The sequence below is a fragment of the Mobula hypostoma genome, chromosome 30 (genome assembly GCF_963921235.1).
Source record: "Mobula hypostoma chromosome 30, sMobHyp1.1, whole genome shotgun sequence".
Taxonomy (NCBI): domain Eukaryota; kingdom Metazoa; phylum Chordata; class Chondrichthyes; order Myliobatiformes; family Myliobatidae; genus Mobula; species Mobula hypostoma.
The window spans coordinates 21,442,769-21,466,983 of NC_086126.1; positions in this window are offsets into that span (position 1 = coordinate 21,442,769).

Below are 24,215 nucleotides of genomic sequence, written 5' to 3' on the forward strand. Positions count from 1 at the left end.
TGAGGTGACAAGTCCATCTGATCGTACAAGAGGTCTGTTCAAGATTCTGATATCAGCGGGGTAGGCACTGTCGTTCAGCCTGGTGGGACGAGCTTTCAGCCTTTTGAATCTTCTGCCCGATGGGAGAGAGGGGCCGGGGTGGGTGGGCTTTTGGAGATACTGGCAATAAGAAGTGCAGGAGGAATCCATGGAAGGCAGCTTCCCCAGAGGGGGCTGGAACCCGGAACGCACCGCCTGAGGGAGACTGCCACAACATTTAAAAAGTTCAGGACAGGCACGGGAATCACCAGGGTAGGGAAGGCCACAGGCAAAGTACTGGTAAATGGGATTAGCGTAGATGTGTCTGATGTCCAGCTTGGTCATGATGGGCCAAAGGGTCTGTTCCTGAGCTCTGAAATTCTCTGACTCCTCTGATATCCCAGAACAGAACACGAGAACCCTCTAGAGTTAGAGAAATGGGAGTGACAGACAGACAGACAGACAGACAGAGAGAGAGACAGACAGACAGACAGACAGACAGAGAGACAGAGTGAGAGAGAGAGAGAGACAGACAGACAGACAGACAGAGTGAGAGAGAGAGACAGAGAACACCAGCAGAGAGAGAAAATTCACCAGCAGGGGGAGACAGAGTAAACACATACAGAGAGAGAGAGAGACAGACAGACAGACAGAGTGAGTGAGAGAGAGAGAGAGAGAGAGAGACAGACAGACAGACAGAGTGAGAGAGAGAGAGAGAAAGACAGACAGACAGACAGACAGAGAGAGACAGACAGACAGTGAGAGAGAGAGAGAGAGACAGACAGACAGAGTGAGAGAGAGAGAGAGAGAGACAGACAGACAGACAGAGTGAGAGAGAGAGAGAGAGACAGACAGACAGACAGAGTGAGAGAGAGAGAGAGAGAGAGAGACAGACAGACAGAGTGAGAGAGAGAGAGAGAGAGAGAGAGCGAGAGAGAGAGAGAGGGAGAGAGAGGAGGGGATAACTCCAGCAGAGTGAGAGATGCCCCCAGCTCTGTTACCCTTTCCCTCTCCTGACTCAGTCACCCACTCCCCTCCGCTACCCCTCTCCTACTTCCCACCCAGTACCCTCCTGCCCTCCTCCTCCCACCATCCTGCTGCAGCCAACTCTCACACCGCCAAGCAGCACACCCTATGCCCCCCTTCCCCACCCCCCACCCGGAGTCCCTGGGATATCGGACGCCAAAAGAAGCCACTTCAGGGTTTACTTCCTGGCAGTGTTTCCATGGGAACGCGTTTACGGGAATAAGACTGTGCTGAAAGTTCACCAAAGCCCTTCGAAGATCCTCTTTGACAATATCACTTCCCCCTCTGAGGGAGTGCTTGCCATGACTGGTCTCTCGAGGCACCTCATGGCTGAGGATGGAGGACCCAATGGGCCTCGGCCATTGAGGTGCATTTTGCTGAGGTCCCAGGAGGACTTTGTTCTTCATGAAGGAGGTCGGACAGGGAGAGGCCCAAAGAGTCATCATTCTCACAGAATCCTTTGTAGGGTTCACGGACCCCAGTAGTTAATCCAGCCTTTGGGGAGAGGGGAGGAGGTCCCCCCTTCCTTCAACCCTGCTCCAATGCCTCAGAATCCGATGGCAGTAAAGCTCCAGGCACCGTAGCTGTTCAAAGCAAAGTGCCACAACCTCAAAAAGGAAGTCAAAGTCACAAAGCCTCGGTCAGAATCGGCTGGTTCCTCAGTGTCAGTCAGAATCACTGACATAGGGTTCTGTCCGAAGGTTGGAGCCACATCTATGTAAAGCTGGGGTGCCTGACATCTTTACACAAGACCGCAGTAATTTTATGTAGCTATGATTTTACTGTAGAGTGAGAGTGGGAAGGGGGCAGGGAGAGGGGAATCATGGTTGGGAAAAGGGGAAGGGAGAGGGGAGGGAGCGGGAAGCACCAGAGAGACATTGTAATGATCAATAAACCAATTGTTTGGAATCAAATGACCTTGCCGGGTGTCTCAGGGCTGGGTGTGTCTGTACCCACCCCGACACTCCTTCTCTGCCACCTGTCCCTCACCCCTTCCACGGCGCCCCACCCTCACCATTCCCAACATCCTGTCCTCCCACCAGATTTACAAACTCACTCTCCACTCCACGTTGACAAATACAGGACTGTGCAAAAGTCTCCAGCACCCTGGCCAAGGACTTTTGCAGAATACTGTAGATCGTAACTTTGGTTGATCTGTGGTAGCAGTACTACACAGCACAATGAAATTATCAACCATTACCACAAAAACAAAGTGAAAAAGGAACAGTGTAGTATTCACATGATCATGGACGATTCAGTAATAGTGCAGTGTTCACGGGTTCATGGACTATTCAGGAATAGTGTAGTATTCACATGATCATGGACTATTCAGTAATAGTGTAGTGTTCACGGGTTCATGCACTATTGATAGGCCAGTTTCCAAAAGTTCATGGACTATTTAGTAATACTGTAGTGTTCACGGGTTCAAGGAGTATTCAGTAATAGTGTAGTGTTCATGGGTTCATGGACGACTCAGTAATAGTGTAGTGTTCACGGGTTCATGGACAATTCACTAATACTGTAGTGTTTAAGGATTCATGGACAATTCAGTAATAATGTAGTGTTCAGGGGTTCGTGGATTATTCAGTAATAGTGTAGTGTTCATGTGTTCATTGACGATTCAGGAATAGTGTAGTGTTCACGGGTTCATGGACTATTCAAGAATAGTGTAGTTTTCACAGGTTCATGGATGATTCAGTAATTGAGTAGTGTTTGCGGGTTCATGGACGATTCAGGAATAGTGTATTGTTAACAATTTCATGCACGATTCAGTAATAGTGTAGTATTCACAAGTTCATGAACAATTCAGTAATAGTGTAGTGTTCACGGGTTCATGGACTATTCAAGAATAGTGTAGTTTTCACAGGTTCATGGACGATTCAGTAATTGAGTAGTGTTTGCGGGTTCATGGACGATTCAGGAATAGTGTATTGTTAACAATTTCATGCACGATTCAGTAATAGTGTAGTATTCACAAGTTCATGAACAATTCAGTAATAGTGTAGTGTTCACGGGTTCATGGACGATTCAGTAATTGAGTAGTGTTCACTGGTTCATGGACTATTCAGTAATAGTGTAGTATTAACGATTTCATGCATGATTCAGTAATGGTGTAGTGTTAACGATTTCATGCATGATTCAGTAATAGTGTAGTGTTCACGGGTTCATGGACGATTCAGGAATAGTGTAGTGTTCACGGGTTCATGGACGATTCAGTAATAATGTAGTGTTCACGGGTTCATGGACGATTCAGTAATAATGTAGTGTTCACGGGTTCATGGACAATTCAGGAATAGTGCAGTGTTCACGGGTTCATGGACGATTCAGTAATAATGTAGTGTTCACGGGTTCATGGACGATTCAGGAATAGTGTAGTGTTCACGGGTTTATGGACGATTCAGTAATAGTGCAGTGTTCACGGGTTCATGGACGATTCAGTAATAGTGTAGTGTTCACGGGTTCATGGACGATTCAGTAATAGTGTAGTGTTCACGGGTTCATGGACGATTCAGTAATAGTGTAGTGTTCACGGATTCATGGACGATTCAGCAATAGTGCAGTGTTCATGGGTTCATGGACTATTCAGTAATAGTGCAGTGTTCATGGGTTCATGGACTATTCAGTAATAGTACAGTGTTCATGGGTTTATGGACGATTCAGTAATAGTGTAGTGTTCACGGGTTTATGGACTATTCAGTAATAGTGTAGTGTTCACGGGTTCATGGACGATTCAGGAATAGTGCAGTGTTCACGGGTTCATGGACGATTCAGTAATAGTGTAGTGTTCACGGGTTTATGGACTATTCAGTAATAGTGTAGTGTTCATGGGTTTATGGACGATTCAGGAATAGTGTAGTGTTCACGGGTTTATGGACTATTCAGTAATAGTGCAGTGTTCACGGGTTTATGGACTATTCAGTAATAGTGTAGTGTTCACGGGTTTATGGACTATTCAGTAATAGTGTAGTGTTCACGGGTTTATGGACTATTCAGTAATAGTGTAGTGTTCACGGGTTTATGGACTATTCAGTAATAGTGTAGTGTTCACGCTGCCAGGATAATCAAGGACACGACCCACCCAGCCAACACACTTTTCGTTCCTCTTCCCTCTGGGAGAAGGCTCATTGAAGACTTGTGTGGTCAGATTTAGAACAGCTTCTTTCCAACTGTGATAAGACTGCTGAACGGATCCTGACCCGGATCTGGGCCATAACCTCCAAATGTCCGGACCTGCATCCCGATTTTCATTGCACTATCTTACTTTCCCTTTTCTATTTTCTATTTATGATTTATAATCTAAATTTTTAATGCTTACTATCGATTTGTACTCCAGGGAACACGAAGTGCAGAATCAAATATCACTGTGATGATTGTACGCTCTAGCATTAATTGTTTGGTGACAATAAAGTATAAAGTAAAGTATAAAGTGTTCACAGGTTCATGGACTATTCAGGAATAGTGCAGTGTTCACAGGTTCATGGATGATTCAGTAATTGTGTAGTTTTAACCGGTTCATGGATGATTCAGTAATAGTGTAGTGTTCAAGGGTTCATGGACTATTCAGTAATAGTGTAGTGTTCACGGGTTTATAGAAACATAGAAACATAGAAACATAGAAAATAGGTGCAGGAGTAGGCCATTCGGCCCTTCGAGCCTGCACCGCCATTTATTATGATCATGGCTGATCATCCAACTCAGAACCCTGCCCCAGCCTTCCCTCCATACCCCCTGATCCCTTTAGCCACAAGGGCCATATCTAACTCCCTCTTAAATATAGCCAATGAACTGGCCTCAACTGTTTCCTGTGGCAGAGAATTCCACAGATTCAACACTCTCTGTGTGAAGAAGTTTTTCCTAATCTCGGTCCTAAAAGGCTTACCCTCTATCCTCAAACTGTGACCCCTCGTTCTGGACCTCCCCAACATCGGGAACAATCTTCCCGCATCTAGCCTGTCCAATCCCTTTAGGATTTTATACGTTTCAATCAGATTCCCCCTCAATCTTCTAAATTCCAACGAGTACAAGCCCAGTTCATCCAGTCTTTCTTCATATGAAAGTCCTGCCATCCCAGGAATCAATCTGGTGAACCTTCTTTGTACTCCCTCTATGGCAAGGATGTCTTTCCTCAGATTAGGGGACCAAAACTGCACACAATACTCCAGGTGTGGTCTCACCAAGGCCTTGTACAACTGCAGTAGTACCTCCCTGCTCCTGTACTCGAATCCTCTCGCTATAAATGCCAGCATACCATTCGCCTTTTTCACTGCCTGCTGTACCTGCATGCCCACTTTCAATGACTGGTGTATAATGACACCCAGGTCTCGTTGCACCTCCCCTTTTCCTAATCGGCCACCATTCAGATAATAATCTGTTTTCCTGTTTTTGCCACCAAAGTGGATAACTTCACATTTATCCACATTAAATTGCATCTGCCATGAATTTGCCCACTGACCCAACCTATCCAAGTCACCCTGCATCCTCTTAGCATCCTCCTCACAGCTAACACTGCCACCCAGCTTCGTGTCATCCGCAAACTTGGAGATGCTGCATTTAATTCCCTCATCCAAGTCATTAATATATATTGTAAACAACTGGGGTCCCAGCACTGAGCCTTGCGGTACCCCACTAGTCACCGCCTGCCATTCTGAAAAGGTCCCGTATATTCCCACTCTTTGCTTCCTGTCTGCTAACCAATTCTCCATCCACATCAATACCTTACCCCCAATATCATGTGCTTTAAGTTTGCACACTAATCTCCTGTGTGGGACCTTGTCAAAAGCCTTTTGAAAATCCAAATATACCACATCCACTGGTTCTCCCCTATCCACTCTACTAGTTACATCCTCAAAAAATTCTATGAGATTCATCAGACATGATTTTCCTTTCACAAATCCATGCTGACTTTGTCCGATGATTTCACCGCTTTCCAAATGTGCTGTTATCACATCCTTGATAACTGACTCCAGCAGTTTCCCCACCACCGACGTTAGGCTAACCGGTCTATAATTCCCCGGTTTCTCTCTCCCTCCTTTTTAAAAAAGTGGGGTTACATTAGCCACCCTCCAATCCTCAGGAACTAGTCCAGAATCTAACGAGTTTTGAAAAATTATCACTAATGCATCTACTATTTCTTGGGCTACTTCCTTAAGCACTCTAGGATGCAGACCATCTGGCCCTGGGGATTTATCTGCCTTCAATCCCTTCAATTTACCTAACACCACGTCCCTACTAACATGTATTTTGCTCAGTTCCTCTATCTCGCTGGACCCTCTGTCCCCTACTATTTCTGGAAGATTATTTATGTCCTCCTTAGTGAAGACAGAACCAAAGTAATTATTTAATTGGTCTGCCATGTCCTTGCTCCCCATAATCAATTCACCTGTTTCTGTCTGTAGGGGACCTACATTTGTCTTTACCAGTCTTTTCCTTTTTACATATCTATAAAAGCTTTTACAGTCTGTTTTTATGTTCCCTGCCAGTTTTCTCTCATAATCTTTTTTCCCCTTCCTAATTAAGCCCTTTGTCCTCCTCTGCTGAACTCTGAATTTCTCCCAGTCCTCAGGTGAGCCACTTTCTCTGGCTAATTTGTATGCTTCTTCTTTGGAATTGATACTATCCCTAATTTCTCTTGTCACCCACGGGTGCACTACCTTCCTTGATTTATTCTTTTGCCAAACTGGGATGAACAATTGTTGTAGTTCATCCATGCAACCTTTAAATGCTTGCCATTGCATATCCACCGTCAATCCTTTAAGTGTCATTTGCCAGTCTATCTTAGCTAATTCACGTCTCATACCTTCAAAGTTACCCCTCTTTAAGTTCAGAACCTTTGTTTCTGAATTAACTATGTCACTCTCCATCTTAATGAAGAATTCCACCATATTATGGTCACTCTTACCCAAGGGGCCTCTCACGACAAGATTGCTAATTAACCCTTCCTCATTGCTCAAAACCCAGTCCAGAATAGCCTGCTCTCTAGTTGGTTCCTTGACATGTTGGTTCAAGAAACTATCCCGCATACATTCCAAGAAATCCTCTTCCTCAGCACCTTTACCAATTTGGTTCACCCAATCTACATGTAGATTGAAGTCACCCATTGTAACTGCTGTTCCTTTATTGCACGCATTTCTAATTTCCTGTTCAATACCATCTCCGACCTCACTACTACTGTTAGGTGGCCTGTACACAACTCCCACCAGCGTCTTCTGCCCCTTAGTGTTACGTAGCTCTACCAATATCGATTCCACATCTTCCCGGCTTATGTCCTTCCTTTCTATTGCATTAATCTCTTCTTTAACCAGCAACGCCACCCCACCTCCCCTTCCTTCATGTCTATCCCTCCTGAATATTGAATATCCCTGAACGTTGAGCTCCCATCCCTGGTCACCCTGGAGCCATGTCTCTGTGATCCCAGCTATATCATAATCATTAATAACAATCTGCACTTTCAATTCATCCACCTTATTACGAATGCTCCTTGCATTGACACACAAAGCCTTCAGGCGCGTTTTTACAACTCTCTTAGCCCTTATACAATTATGTTGAAAAGTGGCCCTTTTTAATGCTTGCCCTGGATTTGTCGGCCTGCCACTTTTACTTTTCTCCTTAGTACTTTTTGCTTCTACCCTCACTTTCCACCCCTCTGTCTCTCTGCACTGGTTCCCAATTATGGACGATTCAGTAATAATGTAGTGTTCACAGGTTCAAGGACTATTCAGTAATAGTGTAGTGTTCACAGGTTCATGGACGATTCAGTAATAGTGTAGTGTTCACGGATTCATGGACGATTCAGTAATAGTGTAGTGTTTACAGGTTCATGGACGATTCAGTAATAGTGTAGTGTTCACAGGTTCAAGGACTATTCAGTAATAGTGTAGTGTTCACGGGATTATGGACGATTCAGTAATAGTGTAGTGTTCACGGGTTTATGGACTATTCAGTAATAGTGCAGTGTTCATGGGTTTATGGACGATTCAGGAATAGTGTAGTGTTCACGGGTTTATGGACGATTCAGTAATAGTGTAGTGTTCACGGGTTTATGGACTATTCAGTAATAGTGCAGTGTTCATGGGTTTATGGACGATTCAGGAATAGTGTAGTGTTCACGGGTTTATGGACTATTCAGTAATAGTGTAGTGTTCACGGGTTTATGGACTATTCAGTAATAGTGTAGTGTTCACAGGTTTATGGACTATTCAGTAATAGTGCAGTGTTCATGGGTTTATGGACTATTCAGTAATAGTGTAGTGTTCACGGGTTTATGGACTATTCAGTAATAGTGTAGTGTTCACAGGTTTATGGACTATTCAGTAATAGTGCAGTGTTCATGGGTTTATGGACTATTCAGTAATAGTGCAGTGTTCAAGCTGCCAGGATAATCAAGGACACGACCCACCCAGCCAACACACTTTTCGTCCCTCTTCCCTCTGGGAGAAGGCTCATTGAAGACTCGTGCGGTCAGATTTAGAACAGCTTCTTTCCAACTGTGATAAGACTGCTGAACGGATCCTGACCCGGATCTGGGCCATAACCTCCAAATGTCCGGACCTGCATCCCGATTTTCATTGCACTATCTTACTTTCCCTTTTCTATTTTCTATTTATGATTTATAATCTAAATTTTTAATGCTTACTATCGATTTGTACTCCAGGGAACACGAAGTGCAGAATCAAATATCACTGTGATGATTGTACACTCTAGCATTAATTGTTTGGTGACAATAAAGTATAAAGTAAAGTATAAAGTGTTCACAGGTTCATGGACTATTCAGGAATAGTGTAGTGTTCATGGGCTCGGACTATCCAAGACGAGTTTAGTGTTCACGGGTTGATGGACTATTCAGGAATAGTGTGAGGCAGTGAAGATTTCAAATCATAAAGTTCAAAGTTTGAAGAAAATTTATTACAAAGTGATTGTATGTAAACCTGTATCACTTTGAGATTTATTTAGTTATTTATTGAGATGCAGTGTGGGACAATCCTTCTGGCCCTTCGAGCTGTGCTAACAAGCAATCCCCTGATTTAAGCCCAGCCTAATCGTGTGGAGAATTTGCAATGACCGATTCATCTTCAGACAAAGCTGGATGACCCAGAGAAAGTGCACGCAGTCCCAGGGAGAACGTACAACTCCTGACTGGCAAGAGCAGGAACGTTGTCGGGTTGTGCTAACTACAACACTACCGTCACCAGCTTGTCTTATCGGCAGTCACAGTACTACAGTGAAATGGAGACAAATCGATGAAAAACCACGCACAAACGCAGACCATAGGAGTCAAAAATAAAAGGAGTCAAATTACATTTATTATCAAAATATGCATGAACTATACAACCTTGAGATTCGTCTGCTAACAGGCAGCCACCAAACAAGAAACCTGAAGGAGCACAATTAAAAAAAAGAACAACCCACAATGCGCAGAGAAAGATTAAAAAAACACAAATCATGCCAACGGTAGAAGCAAACAACAACGTTGCGAACCAAATGGAGTCCGTGGGAGAACACCAGATACTCCCAAAGCCCCAGTTCATCACACTGTGGGGCAAATTGCTGCGAAGTTTGCAGGCAAGAAGCACGTAGCAGCCGGAGCAAACTCACAGCCTCCATGCCAGAGAGAGAGGAGAGAACATCACGGGAAAGAGAAACCCCCGCTTCTAGTCCCGACACCCCTGCCTTTCCAGTCACTCCAGGCCGATGTTGAAACTGGCCACACACCGGACCGTGCCCTGCGTGAGGCCCCCAGGTCCCGCTGCAGTGAAAAGCCATCAGTCTGGTCCACTCTGCCGTTCTCCACCTCTCCAAATCGGCTCGGCGCCAAAAGCAATTCAACATCACACCGAGTTTCAGTGGGCAGGCACCGAATCTCCTCTCCAAATGGCTCGCTGAAATCCCATTCCCGACTCGGACACCGCAACAGTTTCAATCACGTTACGTTCTCACTTTACAACAAACCCACCCAGCTCATCCCACGAGTCACCTTCGCCTGCGAAAGCCTCTTCATTAGCTGCGGTGATTTTCCTCAGGAAGAGGGTTATTCCTGATGTTTTGAGTGGGATTGCTTGCCTTTTGACCTCCCAGCAAGATGTCACCCAACTTCAGTCGTGCCATCTTCAACGGGAGGCTAATACTGGACACCTCCCTCTGCAGCTACATGCCTGATTTCGAACCACACCTCCTACAGTGTGACCCTCCCTCAGTACCACCCCTCCCACAGTGTGACCCTCCCTCAGTACCACCCTTCCCACAGTGTAACCCTCCCTCAGTACCTCCCCACCCACAGTGTGACCCTCCCTCAGTATCACCCCTCCCACAGTGTGACCCTCCCTCGGTACCACCCCTCCCACAGTGTGACCCTCCCTCAGTACCACCCTTCCCACAGTGTGACCCTCCCTCAGTACCACCCTTCCCACAGTGTGACACTCCCTCGGTACCACCCCACCCACAGTGTGACCCTCCCTCAGTATCACCCCTCCCACACTGTGACACTCCCTCAGTATCACCCCTCCCACACTGTGACACTCCCTCAGTATCACCCCTCCCACAGTGTGACTCACCCTCGGGACCACCCCTCCCACAGTGTGACCCTCCCTCGGTATCACCCCTCCCACAGTGTGACCCTCCCTCGGTATCACCCCTCCCACAGTGTGACCCTCCCTCAGTACCAACCCTCCCACAGTATGACTCTCCCTCAGTACCACCCCTCCCACAGTGTGACCCTCCCTCGGTACCACCCCTCCCAGTGTGACCTCCCTCAGTACCACCCCTCCCACAGTGTGACCCTCCCTCAGTACCAACCATCCCACAGTGTGACTCTCCCTCAGTACCACCCCTCCCACAGTGTGACCCTCCCTCAGTACCAACCCTCCCAAAGTGTGACCCTCCCTCAGTACCAACCCTCCCACAGTGTGACTCTCCCTCAGTACCACCCCTCCCACAGTGTGACCCTCCCTCAGTACCAACCCTCCCACAGTGTGACTCTCCCTCAGCACCAGCCCTCCCCACAGTGTGACCCTCCCTCGGTACCGCCCCCCCAACAGTGTGACTCTCCCTCCGTACCACCCCTCCCACAGTGTGACCCTCCCTCAGTACCACCCCTCCCACAGTGTGACCCACCCTCAGTACCACCCTCCCACAGTGTGACCCTCCCTCGGTACCGCCCCCCCAACAGTGTGACTCTCCCTCCGTACCACCCCTCCCACAGTGTGACCCTCCCTCAGTACCACCCCTCCCACAGTGTAACCCTCCCTCAGTACCTCCCCTCCCACAGTGTAACCCTCCCTCAGTACCTCCCCTCCCACAGTGTGACCCTCCCTCAGTACCACCCCTCCCACAGTGTGACCCTCCCTCAGTACCAACCCTCCCACAGCGTGACTCACCCTCGGTACCACCCCTCCCACAGTGTCACCCTCCCTCGGTACCACACCTCCCACAGTGTGACCCTCCCTCAGTACCAACCCTCCCACAGTGTGACCCTCCCTCAGTACCACCCCTCCCACAGTGTGACTCACCCTCGGTACCACCCCTCCCACAGTGTGACACTCCCTCAGTACCACCCCTCCCACAGTGTGACCCTCCCTCGGTACCACCACTCCCACAGTGTGACCCTCCCTCAGTACCTCCCCTCCCACAGTGTGACCCTCCCTCAGTACCACCCCTCCCACAGTGTGACCCTCCTTCAGTACCAACCCTCCCACAATGTAACTCTCCCTCGGTACCACCCCTCGCACAGTGTGACCCTCCCTCAGTACCACCCCTCCCACAGTGTGACCCTCCCTCGGTACCACCCCTCCCACACTGTGACCCTCCCTCACTACCACCCCTCCCACAGTGTGACTGCCCTCAGTACCTCCCCTCCCACAGTGTGACCCTCCCTCAGTACCACCCCTCCCACAGTGTGCCCCTCCCTCAGTACCTCCCCTCCCACAGTGTGACTCCACTCAGTACCACCTCCCCCACAGTGTGACCCTCCCTCAGTACCACCCCTCCCACAGTGTGACTCTCCCTCAGTACCTCCCCTCTCACAGTGTGACCCTCCCTCAGTACCACCCTCCCACAGTGTGACCCTCCCTCAGAACCACCCCCCCCACAGTGTGACCCTCCCTCGGTACCACCGCTCCAACAGTGTGACCCTCCCTCGGTACATCGCTTCCCACAGTGTGACCCTCCCTCAGTACCAGTCCTCCCACACTGTGACCCTCCCTCAGTACCACCCCTCCCACAGTGTGACCCTCCCTCAGTACCACCCCTCCCACAGTGTGACTCTCCCTCGGTACCACCTCTCCCACAGTGTGACTCCCCTCAGTACCACCCCTCCCACAGTGTGACCCTCCCTCAGTACCACCCCTCCCACAGTGTGACTCTCCCTCGGTACCACCCCTCCCACACTGTGACCCTCCCTCAGTAACACCCCCCACAGTGTGACTCCCCTCAGTACCACCCCTCCCACACTGTGACCCTCCCTCAGTACCACCCCTCCCACAGTGTGACTCCCCTCAGTACCACCCCTCCCACAGTGTGACCCTCCCTCGGTACCACCCCTCCCACAGTGTGACCCTGCCTTGGTACCGCCCCTCCCACAGTGTGAACCTCCCTCAGTACCGCCCCTCCCACAGTGTGACTCTCCCTCAGTACCACCCCTTCCACAGTGTGACCCTCCCTCGGTACCACCCCTCCCACAGTGTGACTCCCCTCAGTACCACCCCTCCCACAGTGTGACTCTCCCTCAGTACCAACCCTCCCACAGTGTGACCCTCCCTCGGTACCACCCCTCCCACAGTGTGACTCCCCTCAGAACCACCCCTCCCACAGTGTGACCCTCCCTCGGTACCACCCCTCCCACAGTGTGAGCCACCCTCAGTACCACCCCTCCCACAGTGTGAGCCACCCTCAGTACCTCCCCTCCCACAGTGTAACTCTCCCTCAGTAGCACCCCTCCCACAGTGTGACCCTCCCTCAGTACCACCCCTCCCAGTGTGACCCTCCCTCGGTACCTCCGCTCCCACAGTGTGAATCCCCTCAGTACCACCCCTCCCACAGAGTGACGCACCCTAAGTACCACCCCTCCAACAGTGTGACTCTCCCTCAGTACCTCCCCTCCCACAGTGTGACCCTCCCTCAGTACAACCCCTCCGACACTGTGACCCTCCCTCAGTACCCCCCTCCCACAGTGTGACTCCTCTCAGTACCACCCCTCCCACAGTGTGACCCTCCCTCAGTACCAACCCGCTCCCACAGTGTGACCCTCCCTCAGTACCACCCCTCCCACAGTGTGACTCTCCCTCAGTACCTCCCCTCCCACAGTGTGACCCGCCCTCAGTACAACCCCTCCCACATTGTTACCCTCCCTCGGTACCACCCCTACCACAGTGTGACTCTCCCTCAGTACCACCCCTCCCACAGTGTGACCCTCCCTCAGTACCACCCCTCCCACAGTGTGACCCTCCCTCGGTACCACCCCTCCCACAGTGTAACTCTCCCTCAGTACCACCCCTCCCACAGTGTGACTCTCCCTCGGTAGCACCCCTACCACACTGTGACCCTCCCTCAGTACCACCCCTCCCACAGTGTGACTCTCCATCAGTACCTCCCCTCCCACAGTGTGACCCTCCCTCAGTACCAACCCTCCGACAGTGTGAACCTCCCGCAGTACCAACCCTCCCACAGTGTGACTCTCCCTCAGTACCACCCCTCCCACAGTGTGACTCACCCTCGGTACCACCCCTCCCACAGTGTCACCATCCCTCGGTACAACCCCTCCCACAGTGTGACCCTCCCTCAGTACCACCCCTCCCACAGTGTGAATCACCCTCGGTACCACACCTCCCACAGTGTGACACTCCCTCAGTACCAACCCTCCCACAGTGTGACCCTCCCTCAGTACCATCCCTCCCACAGTGTGACCCTCCCTCAGTACCTACCCTCCCACAGTGTGACTCTCCCTCAGTACCACCCCTCCCACAGTGTGACTCTCCCTCAGTACCAGCCCTCCCACAGTGTGAACCTCCCTCGGTACCACACCTCCCAGTGTGACCTCCCTCAGTACCACCCCTCCCACAGTGTGACCCTCCCTCAGTACCAACCCTCCCACAGTGTGACTCTCCCTCAGTACCACCCCTCCCACAGTGTGACCCTCCCTCGGTACCACCCCTCCCAGTGTGACCTCCCTCAGTACCACCCCTCCCACAGTGTGACCCTCCCTCAGTACCAACCCTCCCACAGTGTGACTCTCCCTCAGTACCACCCCTCCCACAGTGTGACTCTCCCTCAGTACCACCCCTCCCACAGTGTGACCCTCCCTCAGTACCAACCCTCCCACAGTGTGACCCTCCCTCAGTACCAACCCTCCCACAGTGTGACTCTCCCTCAGTACCACCCCTCCCACAGTGTGACCCTCCCTCGGTACCACCCCTCCCAGTGTGACCTCCCTCAGTACCACCCCTCCCACAGTGTGACCCTCCCTCAGTACCAACCCTCCCACAGTCTGACTCTCCCTCAGTACCACCCCTCCCACAGTGTGACCCTCCCTCAGTACCAACCCTCCCACAGTGTGACCCTCCCACAGTACCAACCCTCCCACAGTGTGACTCTCCCTCAGTACCACCCCTCCCACAGTGTGACCCTCCCTCAGTACCAACCCTCCCACAGTGTGACTCTCCCTCAGCACCAGCCGTCCCCACAGTGTGACCCTCCCACGGTACCGCCCCCCCAACAGTGTGACTCTCCCTCGGTACCACCCCTCCCACAGTGTGACCCTCCCTCAGTACCACCCCTCCCACAGTGTAACCCTCCCTCAGTACCTCCCCTCCCACAGTGTAACCCTTCCTCAGTACCTCCCCTCCCACAGTGTGACACTCCCTCAGTACCACCCCTCCCACAGTGTGACCCTCCCTCAGTACCAACCCTCCCACAGTGTGACTCTCCCTCAGTACCACCCCTCCCACAGCGTGACTCACCCTCGGTACCACCCCTCCCACAGTGTCACCCTCCCTCGGTACCACACCTCCCACAGTGTGACCCTCCCTCAGTACCAACCCTCCCACAGTGTGACCCTCCCTCAGTACCAACCCTCCCACAGTGTGACTCACCCTCGGTACCACCCCTCCCACAGTGTGACACTCCCTCAGTACCAACCCTCCCACAGTGTGACCCTCCCTCAGTACCATCCCTCCCACAGTGTGACCCTCCCTCAGTACCTCCCCTCCCACAGTGTGACCCTCCCTCAGTACCACCCCTCCCACAGTGTGACCCTCCCTCAGTACCAACCCTCCCACAATGTAACTCTCCCTCGGTACCACCCCTCGCACAGTGTGACCCTGCCTCAGTACCATCCCTCCCACAGTGTGACCCTCCCTCGGTACCACCCCTCCCACACTGTGACCCTCCCTCAGTACCACCCCTCCCACAGTGTGACTCCCCTCAGTACCTCCCCTCCCACAGTGTGACCCTCCCTCAGTATCACCCCTCCCACAGTGTGCCCCTCCCTCAGTACCTCCCCTCCCACAGTGTGACTCCACTCAGTACCACCGCTCCCACAGTGTGACTCTCCCTCAGTACCACCCCTCCCACAGTGTGACCCTCCCTCAGTACCACCCCTCCCACAGTGTGACCCTCCCTCGGTACCACCCCTCCCACTGTGTGACTCTCCCTCGGTACCACCCCTCCCACAGTGTGACCCTCCCTCGGTACCACCCCTCCCACAGTGTGACTCTCCCTCGGTACCACCCCTCCCGCAGTGTGACTCTCCCTCTGTACCACCTCTCCCACAGTGTGACTCCCCTCAGTACAACCCCTCCCACAGTGTGACCCTCCCTCAGTACCACCCCTCCCACAGTGTGACTCTCCCTCGGTACCACCCCTCCCACACTGTGACCCTCCCTCAGTAACACCCCCCACAGTGTGACTCCCCTCAGTACCACCCCTCCCACACTGTGACCCTCCCTCAGTACCACCCCTCCCACAGTGTGACTCCCCTCAGTACCACCCCTCCCACAGTGTGACCCTCCCTCGGTACCACCCCTCCCACAGTGTGACCCTGCCTTGGTACCGCCCCTCCCACAGTGTGAACCTCCCTCAGTACCAACCCTCCCACAGTGTGACCCTCTCTCGGTACTACCCCTCCCACAGTGTGACTCCCCTCAGTACCACCCCTCCCACAGTGTGACCCTCCCTCGGTACCACCACTCCCACAGTGTGAGCCACCCTCAGTACCACCCCTCCCACAGTGTGAGCCACCCTCAGTACCTCCCCTCCCACAGTGTAACTCTCCCTCAGTAGCACCCCTCCCACAGTGTGACCCTCCCTCAGTACCAACCCTCCCACAGTGTGAATCCCCTCAGTACCACCCCTCCCACAGAGTGACCCACCCTCAGTACCACCCCTCCCACAGTGTGACTCTCCCTCAGTACCTCCCCTCCCACAGTGTGACCCTCCCTCAGTACAACCCCTCCGACACTGTGACCCTCCCTCAGTACCACCCCTCCCACAGTGTGACTCCTCTCAGTACCACCCCTCCCACAGTGTGACCCTCCCTCAATACCAACCTGCTCCCACAGTGTGACCCGCCCTCAGTACAACCCCTCCCACATTGTTACCCTCCCTCGGTACCACCCCTACCACAGTGTGACTCTCCCTCAGTACCACCCCTCCAACAGTGTGACCGTCCCTCAGTACCACCCCTCCCACAGTGTGACCCTCCCTCGGTACCACCCCTCCCACAGTGTGACTCTCCATCAGTACCTCCCCTCCCACAGTGTGACCCTCCCTCAGTACCACCCCTCCCACCGTGTGAACCTCCCGCAGTACCAACCCTCCCACAGTGTGACTCTCCCTCAGTACCAGCCCTCCCACAGTGTGAACCTCCCTCGGTACCACCCCTCCCAGTGTGACCTCCCTCAGTACCACCCCTCCCACAGTGTGACCCTCCCTCAGTACCAACCCTCCCACAGTGTGACTCTCCCTCAGTACCACCCCTCCCACAGTGTGACCCTCCCTCAGTACCACCCCTCCCACAGTGTGACTCACCCTCGGGACCACCCCTCCCACAGAGTGACCCACCCTCATTACCACCCCTCCCACAGTGTGACCCTCCCTCAGTACCAACCCTCCCTCAGTACCTCCAATCCCACAGTGTGACACTCCCTCAGTACCACCCCTCCCACAGTGTGACCCTCCCTCAGTACCAACACTCCCACAATGTAACTCTCCCTCGGTACCACCCCTCGCACAGTGTGACCCTCCCTCAGTACCAACCCTCCCACAGTGTGACCCTCCCTCGGTACCACCCCTCCCACACTGTGACCCTCCCTCAGTACCACCACTCCCACAGTGTGACTCCCCTCAGTACCTCCCCTCCCACAGTGTGACCCTCCCTCAGTACCACCCCTCCCACAGTGTGACTCTCCCTCAGTACCACCCCTCCCACAGTGTGACCCTCCCTCAGTACCTCCCCTCCCACAGTGTGACTCCACTCAGTACCACCTCCCCCACAGTGTGACCCTCCCTCAGTACCACCCCTCCCACAGTGTGACTCTCCCTCAGTACCTCCCCTCGCACAGTGTGACCCTCCCTCAGTACCACCCTCCCACAGTGTGACCCTCCCTCAGTACCACACCTCCCACAGTGTGACCCTCCCTCAGTACCACCCCCCCCACAGTGTGACCCTCCCTCGGTACCACCCCTCCCACAGTGTGACCCTCCCTCGGTAGATCGCCTCCCACAGTGTGACCCTCCCTCAGTACCACCCCTCCCACAGTGTGACTCTCCATCAGTACCTCCCCTCCCACAGTGTGACCCTCCCTCAGTACCACCCCTCCCACAGTGTGAACCTCCCTCAGTACCAACCCTCCCACAGTGTGACTCTCCCTCAGTACCACCCCTCCCACAGTGTGACTCACCCTCGGTACCACCCCTCCCACAGTGTCACCCTCCCTCGGTACCACCCCTCCCACAGTGTGACCCTCCCTCAGTACCACCCCTCCCACAGTGTGAATCACCCTCGGTACCACCCCTCCCACAGTGTGACCCTCCCTCAGTACCACCCCTCCCACAGTGTGACACTCCCTCAGTACCAACCCTCCCACAGTGTGACCCTCCCTAAGTACCATCCCTCCCACAGTGTGACCCTCCCTCAGTACCACCCCTCCCACAGTGTGACACTCCCTCAGTACCAACCCTCCCACAGTGTGACCCTCCCTCAGTACCATCCCTCCCACAGTGTGACCCTCCCTCAGTACCTCCCCTCCCACAGTGTGACTCTCCCTCAGTACCACCCCTCCCACAGTGTGAACCTCCCTCGGTACCACCCCTCCCAGTGTGACCTCCCTCAGTACCACCCCTCCCACAGTCTGACCCTCCCTCAGTACCACCCCTCCCACAGTGTGACCCTCCCTCAGTACCACCCCTCCCACAGTGTGACCCTCCCTCAGTACCTCCCCTCCCACAGTGTGACTCCACTCAGTACCACCTCCCCCACAGTGTGACCCTCCCTCAGTACCACCCCTCCCACAGTGTGACTCTCCCTCAGTACCTCCCCTCGCACAGTGTGACTCTTCCTCAGTACCACCCTCCCACAGTGTGACTCCCCTCAGTACCACCCTCCCACAGTGTGACCCTCCCTCAGTACCACCCCTCCCACAGTGTGACCCTCCCTCAGTACCACCCCCCCCACAGTGTGACCCTCCCTCGGTACCACCCCTCCCACAGTGTGACCCTCCCTCGGTAGATCGCCTCCCACAGTGTGACCCTCCCTCAGTACCACCCCTCCCACAGTGTGACCCTTCCTCGGTACCACCCCTCCCACACTGTGACCCTCCCTCAGTAACACCCCCCACAGTGTGACCCTCCCTCAGTACCACCCCTCCCACAGTGTGACTCTCCCTCGGTACCACCCCTCCCACACTGTGACCCTCCCTCAGTAACACCCCCCACAGTGTGACTCTCCCTCAGTACCACCCCTCCCACAGTGTGACCCTCCCTCAGTACCACCCCTCCCACAGTGTGACTCACCCTCGGGACCACCCCTCCCACAGAGTGACCCACCCTCATTACCACCCCTCCCACAGTGTGACCCTCCCTCAGTACCAACCCTCCCTCAGTACCTCCCCTCCCACAGTGTGACACTCCCTCAGTACCACCCCTCCCACAGTGTGACCCTCCCTCAGTACCAACACTCCCACAATGTAACTCTCCCTCGGTACCACCCCTCGCACAGTGTGACCCTCCCTCAGTACCAACCCTCCCACAGTGTGACCCTCCCTCGGTACCACCCCTCCCACACTGTGACCCTCCCTCAGTACCACCACTCCCACAGTGTGACTCCCCTCAGTACCTCCCCTCCCACAGTGTGACCCTCCCTCAGTACCACCCCTCCCACAGTGTGACTCTCCCTCAGTACCACCCCTCCCACAGTGTGACCCTCCCTCAGTACCTCCCCTCCCACAGTGTGACTCCACTCAGTACCACCTCCCCCACAGTGTGACCCTCCCTCAGTACCACCCCTCCCACAGTGTGACTCTCCCTCAGTACCTCCCCTCGCACAGTGTGACCCTCCCTCAGTACCACCCTCCCACAGTGTGACCCTCCCTCAGTACCACACCTCCCACAGTGTGACCCTCCCTCAGTACCACCCCCCCCACAGTGTGACCCTCCCTCGGTACCACCCCTCCCACAGTGTGACCCTCCCTCGGTAGATCGCCTCCCACAGTGTGACCCTCCCTCAGTACCACCCCTCCCACAGTGTGACTCTCCCTCAGTACCACCCCTCCCACAGTGTGACCCTCCCTCAGTACCACCCCTCCCACAGTGTGAACCTCCCTCAGTACCAACCCTCCCACAGTGTGACTCTCCCTCAGTACCACCCCTCCCACAGTGTGACTCACCCTCGGTACCACCCCTCCCACAGTGTCACCCTCCCTCGGTACCACCCCTCCCACAGTGTGACCCTCCCTCAGTACCACCCCTCCCACAGTGTGAATCACCCTCGGTACCACCCCTCCCACTGTGTGACCCTCCCTCAGTACCACCCCTCCCACAGTGTGACACTCCCTCAGTACCAACCCTCCCACAGTGTGACCCTCCCTCAGTACCATCCCTCCCACAGTGTGACCCTCCCTCAGTACCACCCCTCCCACAGTGTGACACTCCCTCAGTACCAACCCTCCCACAGTGTGACCCTCCCTCAGTACCATCCCTCCCACAGTGTGACCCTCCCTCAGTACCTCCCCTCCCACAGTGTGACTCTCCCTCAGTACCACCCCTCCCACAGTGTGAACCTCCCTCGGTACCACCCCTCCCAGTGTGACCTCCCTCAGTACCACCCCTCCCACAGTGTGACCCTCCCTCAGTACCAACCCTCCCACAGTGTGACTCTCCCTCAGTACCACCCCTCCCACAGTGTGACCCTCCCTCAGTACCACCCCTCCCACAGTGTGACTCACCCTCGGGACCACCCCTCCCACAGAGTGACCCTCCCTCAGTACCACCCCTCCCACAGTGTGACCCTCCCTCAGTACCAACCCTCCCTCAGTACCTCCCATCCCACAGTGTGACACTCCCTCAGTACCACCCCTCCCACAGTGTGACCCTCCCTCAGTACCAACCCTCCCACAATGTAACTCTCCCTCGGTACCACCCCTCGCACAGTGTGACCCTCCCTCAGTACCACCCCTCCCACAGTGTGACCCTCCATCGGTACCACCCCTCCCACAGTGTGACGCCCCTCAGTACCTCCCCTCCCACAGTGTGACCCTCCCTCAGTACCACCCCTCCCACAGTGTGACCCTCCCTCAGTACCTCCCCTCCCACAGTGTGACTCCACTCAGTACCACCTCCCCCACAGTGTGACCCTCCCTCAGTACCACCCCTCCCACAGTGTGACTCTCCCTCAGTACCTCCCCTCGCACAGTGTGACTCTTCCTCAGTACCACCCTCCCACAGTGTGACTCCCCTCAGTACCACCCTCCCACAGTGTGACCCTCCCTCAGTACCACCCCTCCCACAGTGTGACCCTCCCTCAGTACCACCCCCCCCACAGTGTGACCCTCCCTCGGTACCACCCCTCCCACAGTGTGACCCTCCCTCGGTAGATCGCCTCCCACAGTGTGACCCTCCCTCAGTACCACCCCTCCCACAGTGTGACCCTTCCTCGGTACCACCCCTCCCACAGTGTGACTCTCCCTCGGTACCACCCCTCCCACAGTGTGACCCTCCCTCGGTACCACCCCTCCCACAGTGTGACTCTCACTCGGTACCACCCCTCCCACAATGTGACTCCCCTCAGTACCACCCCTCCCAGTGTGACCCTCCCTCGGTACCACCCCTCCCACAGTGTGACCCTCCCTCAGTACCACCCCTCCCACAGTGTGACTCCCCTCAGTACCACCCCCCACAGTGTGAATCTCCCTCGATACCACCCCTCCCACAGTGTGACCCTCCCTCAGTAACACCCCCCACAGTGTGACTCCCCTCAGTACCACCCCTCCCAGTGTGACCCTCCCTCGGTACCACCCCTCCCACACTGTGACCCTCCCTCAGTACCACCCCTCCAACAGTGTGACTCCCCTCAGTACCACCCCTCCCACAGTGTGACCCTCCCTCGGTACCACCCCTCCCACAGTGTGACCCTCCCTTGGTACCGCCCCTCCCACAGTGTGACCCTCCCTCAGTACCGCCCCTCCCACAGTGTGACCCTCCCTCAAACCTCCCCACCCACAGTGTGAGCCACCCTCAGTACCTCCCCTCCCACAGTGTGAATCCCCTCAGTACCACCCCTCCCACAGTGTGACCCACCCTCTGTAGCAACCCCTCCCACAGTGTAACTCTCCCTCAGTAGCACCCCTCCCACAGTGTGAAACCCCTCAGTACCACCCCTCCCACAGTGTGACCCTCCCTCAGTACCACCCCTCCCAGTGTGACCCACCCTCGGTACCTCCCCTCCCACAGTGTGAATCCCCTCAGTACCACCCCTCCTACAGAGTGACCCACCCTCAGTACCACCCCTCCCACAGTGTGACTCTCCCTCAGTACCTCCCCACCCACAGTTTGACCCTCCCTCAGTACCACCCCTCCCACAGTGTGACTCTCCCTCAGTACCTCCCCTCCCACAGTGTGACCCTCCCTCAGTACCACCCCTCCCACAGTGTGACCCTCCCTCGGTACCACCCCTCCCACAGTGTAACTCTCCCTCAGTACCACCCCTCCCACAGTGTGACTCTCCCTCGGTACCACCCCTCCCACATGTGACCCTCCCTCAGTACCACCCCTTCCACAGTGTGACTCTCCATCAGTACCTCCCCTCCCACAGTGTGACCCTCCCTCAGTACCACCCCTCCCACAGTGTGAACCTCCCTCAGTACCAACCCTCCCACAGTGTGACTGTCCCTCAGTACCACCCCTCCCACAGTGTGACTCACCCTCGGTACAACCCCTCCCACAGTGTGACCCTCCCTCAGTACCACCCCTCCCACAGTGTGACCCTCCCTCGGTACCACCCCTCCCACAGTGTGACCCTCCCTCAGTACCACCCCTCCCACAGTGTGAATCACCCTCGGTACCACCCCTCCCACAGTGTGACCCTTCCTCAGTACCACCCCTCCCACACTGTGACCCTCCCTCAGTACCACCCCTCCCACAGTGTGTCCCTCCCTCAGTACCACCCCTCCCACAGTGTGACCCTCCCTCAGTACCATCCCTCCCACAGTGTGACCCTCCCTTGGTACCACCCCCCCCCACAGTGTGACCATCCCTTGGTACCACACCCCCACAGTGTGACCCTCCCTCGGTACCACCCCTCCCACACTGTGACCCTCCCTCAGTACCACCTCTCCCACAGTGTGACCCTCCCTCAGTACCACCCCTCCCACAGTGTGACCCTCCCTCAGTACCTCCCCTCCCACAGTGTGACCCTCCCTCAGTACCACCCCTCCCACAGTGTGACCCTCCCTTAGTACCACCCCTCCCACAGTGTGACCCTCCCTCAGTACCACCCCTCCCACACTGTGACCCTCCCTCGGTACCACCCCTCCCACAGCGTGACTCTCCATCAGTACCACCCCTCCCACAGTGCTACTCCAATCAGTACCACCGCTCCCACAGTGTGACTGTCCCTCAGTACCACCCCTCCCACAGTGTGACCCTCCCTCAGTACCACCCCTCACACAGTGTGACCCTCCCTCGGTACATCGCCTCCCACAGTGTGACCCTCCCTTGGTACCACCCCCCCCCACAGTGTGACCCTCCCTCGGTACCACCCCTCCCACACTGTGACCCTCCCTCAGTACCACCCTTCCCACAGTGTGACTCTCCCTCAGTACCACCCCTCCCACAGTGTGACCCTCCCTCGGTACCACCCCTCCCACACTGTGACCCTCCCTCAGTACGACCCCTCCCACAGTGTGACCCTCCCTCAGTACCTCCCCTCCCACAGTGTGACTCCACTCAGTACAACCCCCCCACAGTCTGACCCTCCCTCAGTACCACCGCTCCCACAGTGTGACTCTCCCTCAGTACCACCCTCCCACAGTGTGACCCTCCCTCAGTACCACCCCTCCCACAGTGTGACTCTCCCTCAGTACCACCCCCCCACAGTGTGACCCTCCCTCAGACCTCTCCTCCCTCAGTACCGCCTCTCCCGCAGTGTGACCCACCCTCAGTACCACCCCTCCCACAGTGTGACTCTCCCTCAGTACCACCCCTCCCACAGTGTGACACTCCCTCAGTACCTCCCCTCCCATAGTGTGACCCCCCCTCAGTACCACCCCTCCCACAGTGTGACTCCCCTTAGTACCACCCCTCCTACAGTGTGACCCTCCCTCGGTACCACCCCTCCCACAGTGTGACCCTCCCTCGGTACCACCCCTCCCACAGTGTGACCCTCCCTCTGTACCACCCTTCCCACAATATGACCCTCCCTCAGTACCACCCCCCCACAGTGTGAACCTCCCTCAGTAACACCCCACCCACAGTGTGACCCACCCTCTGTACCACCCCTCCCACAGTGTGACCCTCCCTCTGTACCACCCCTTCAACAGTGTGACCCTCCCTCAGTACCACCCCCCCCACAGTGTGACCCTCCCTCGGTACCACCTCTCGCACAGTGTGACTCCCCTCAGTACCACCCCTCCCACAGTGTGACTCTCCCTCAGTACCACCCCTCCCACAGTGTGAACCTCCCTCGGTACCAC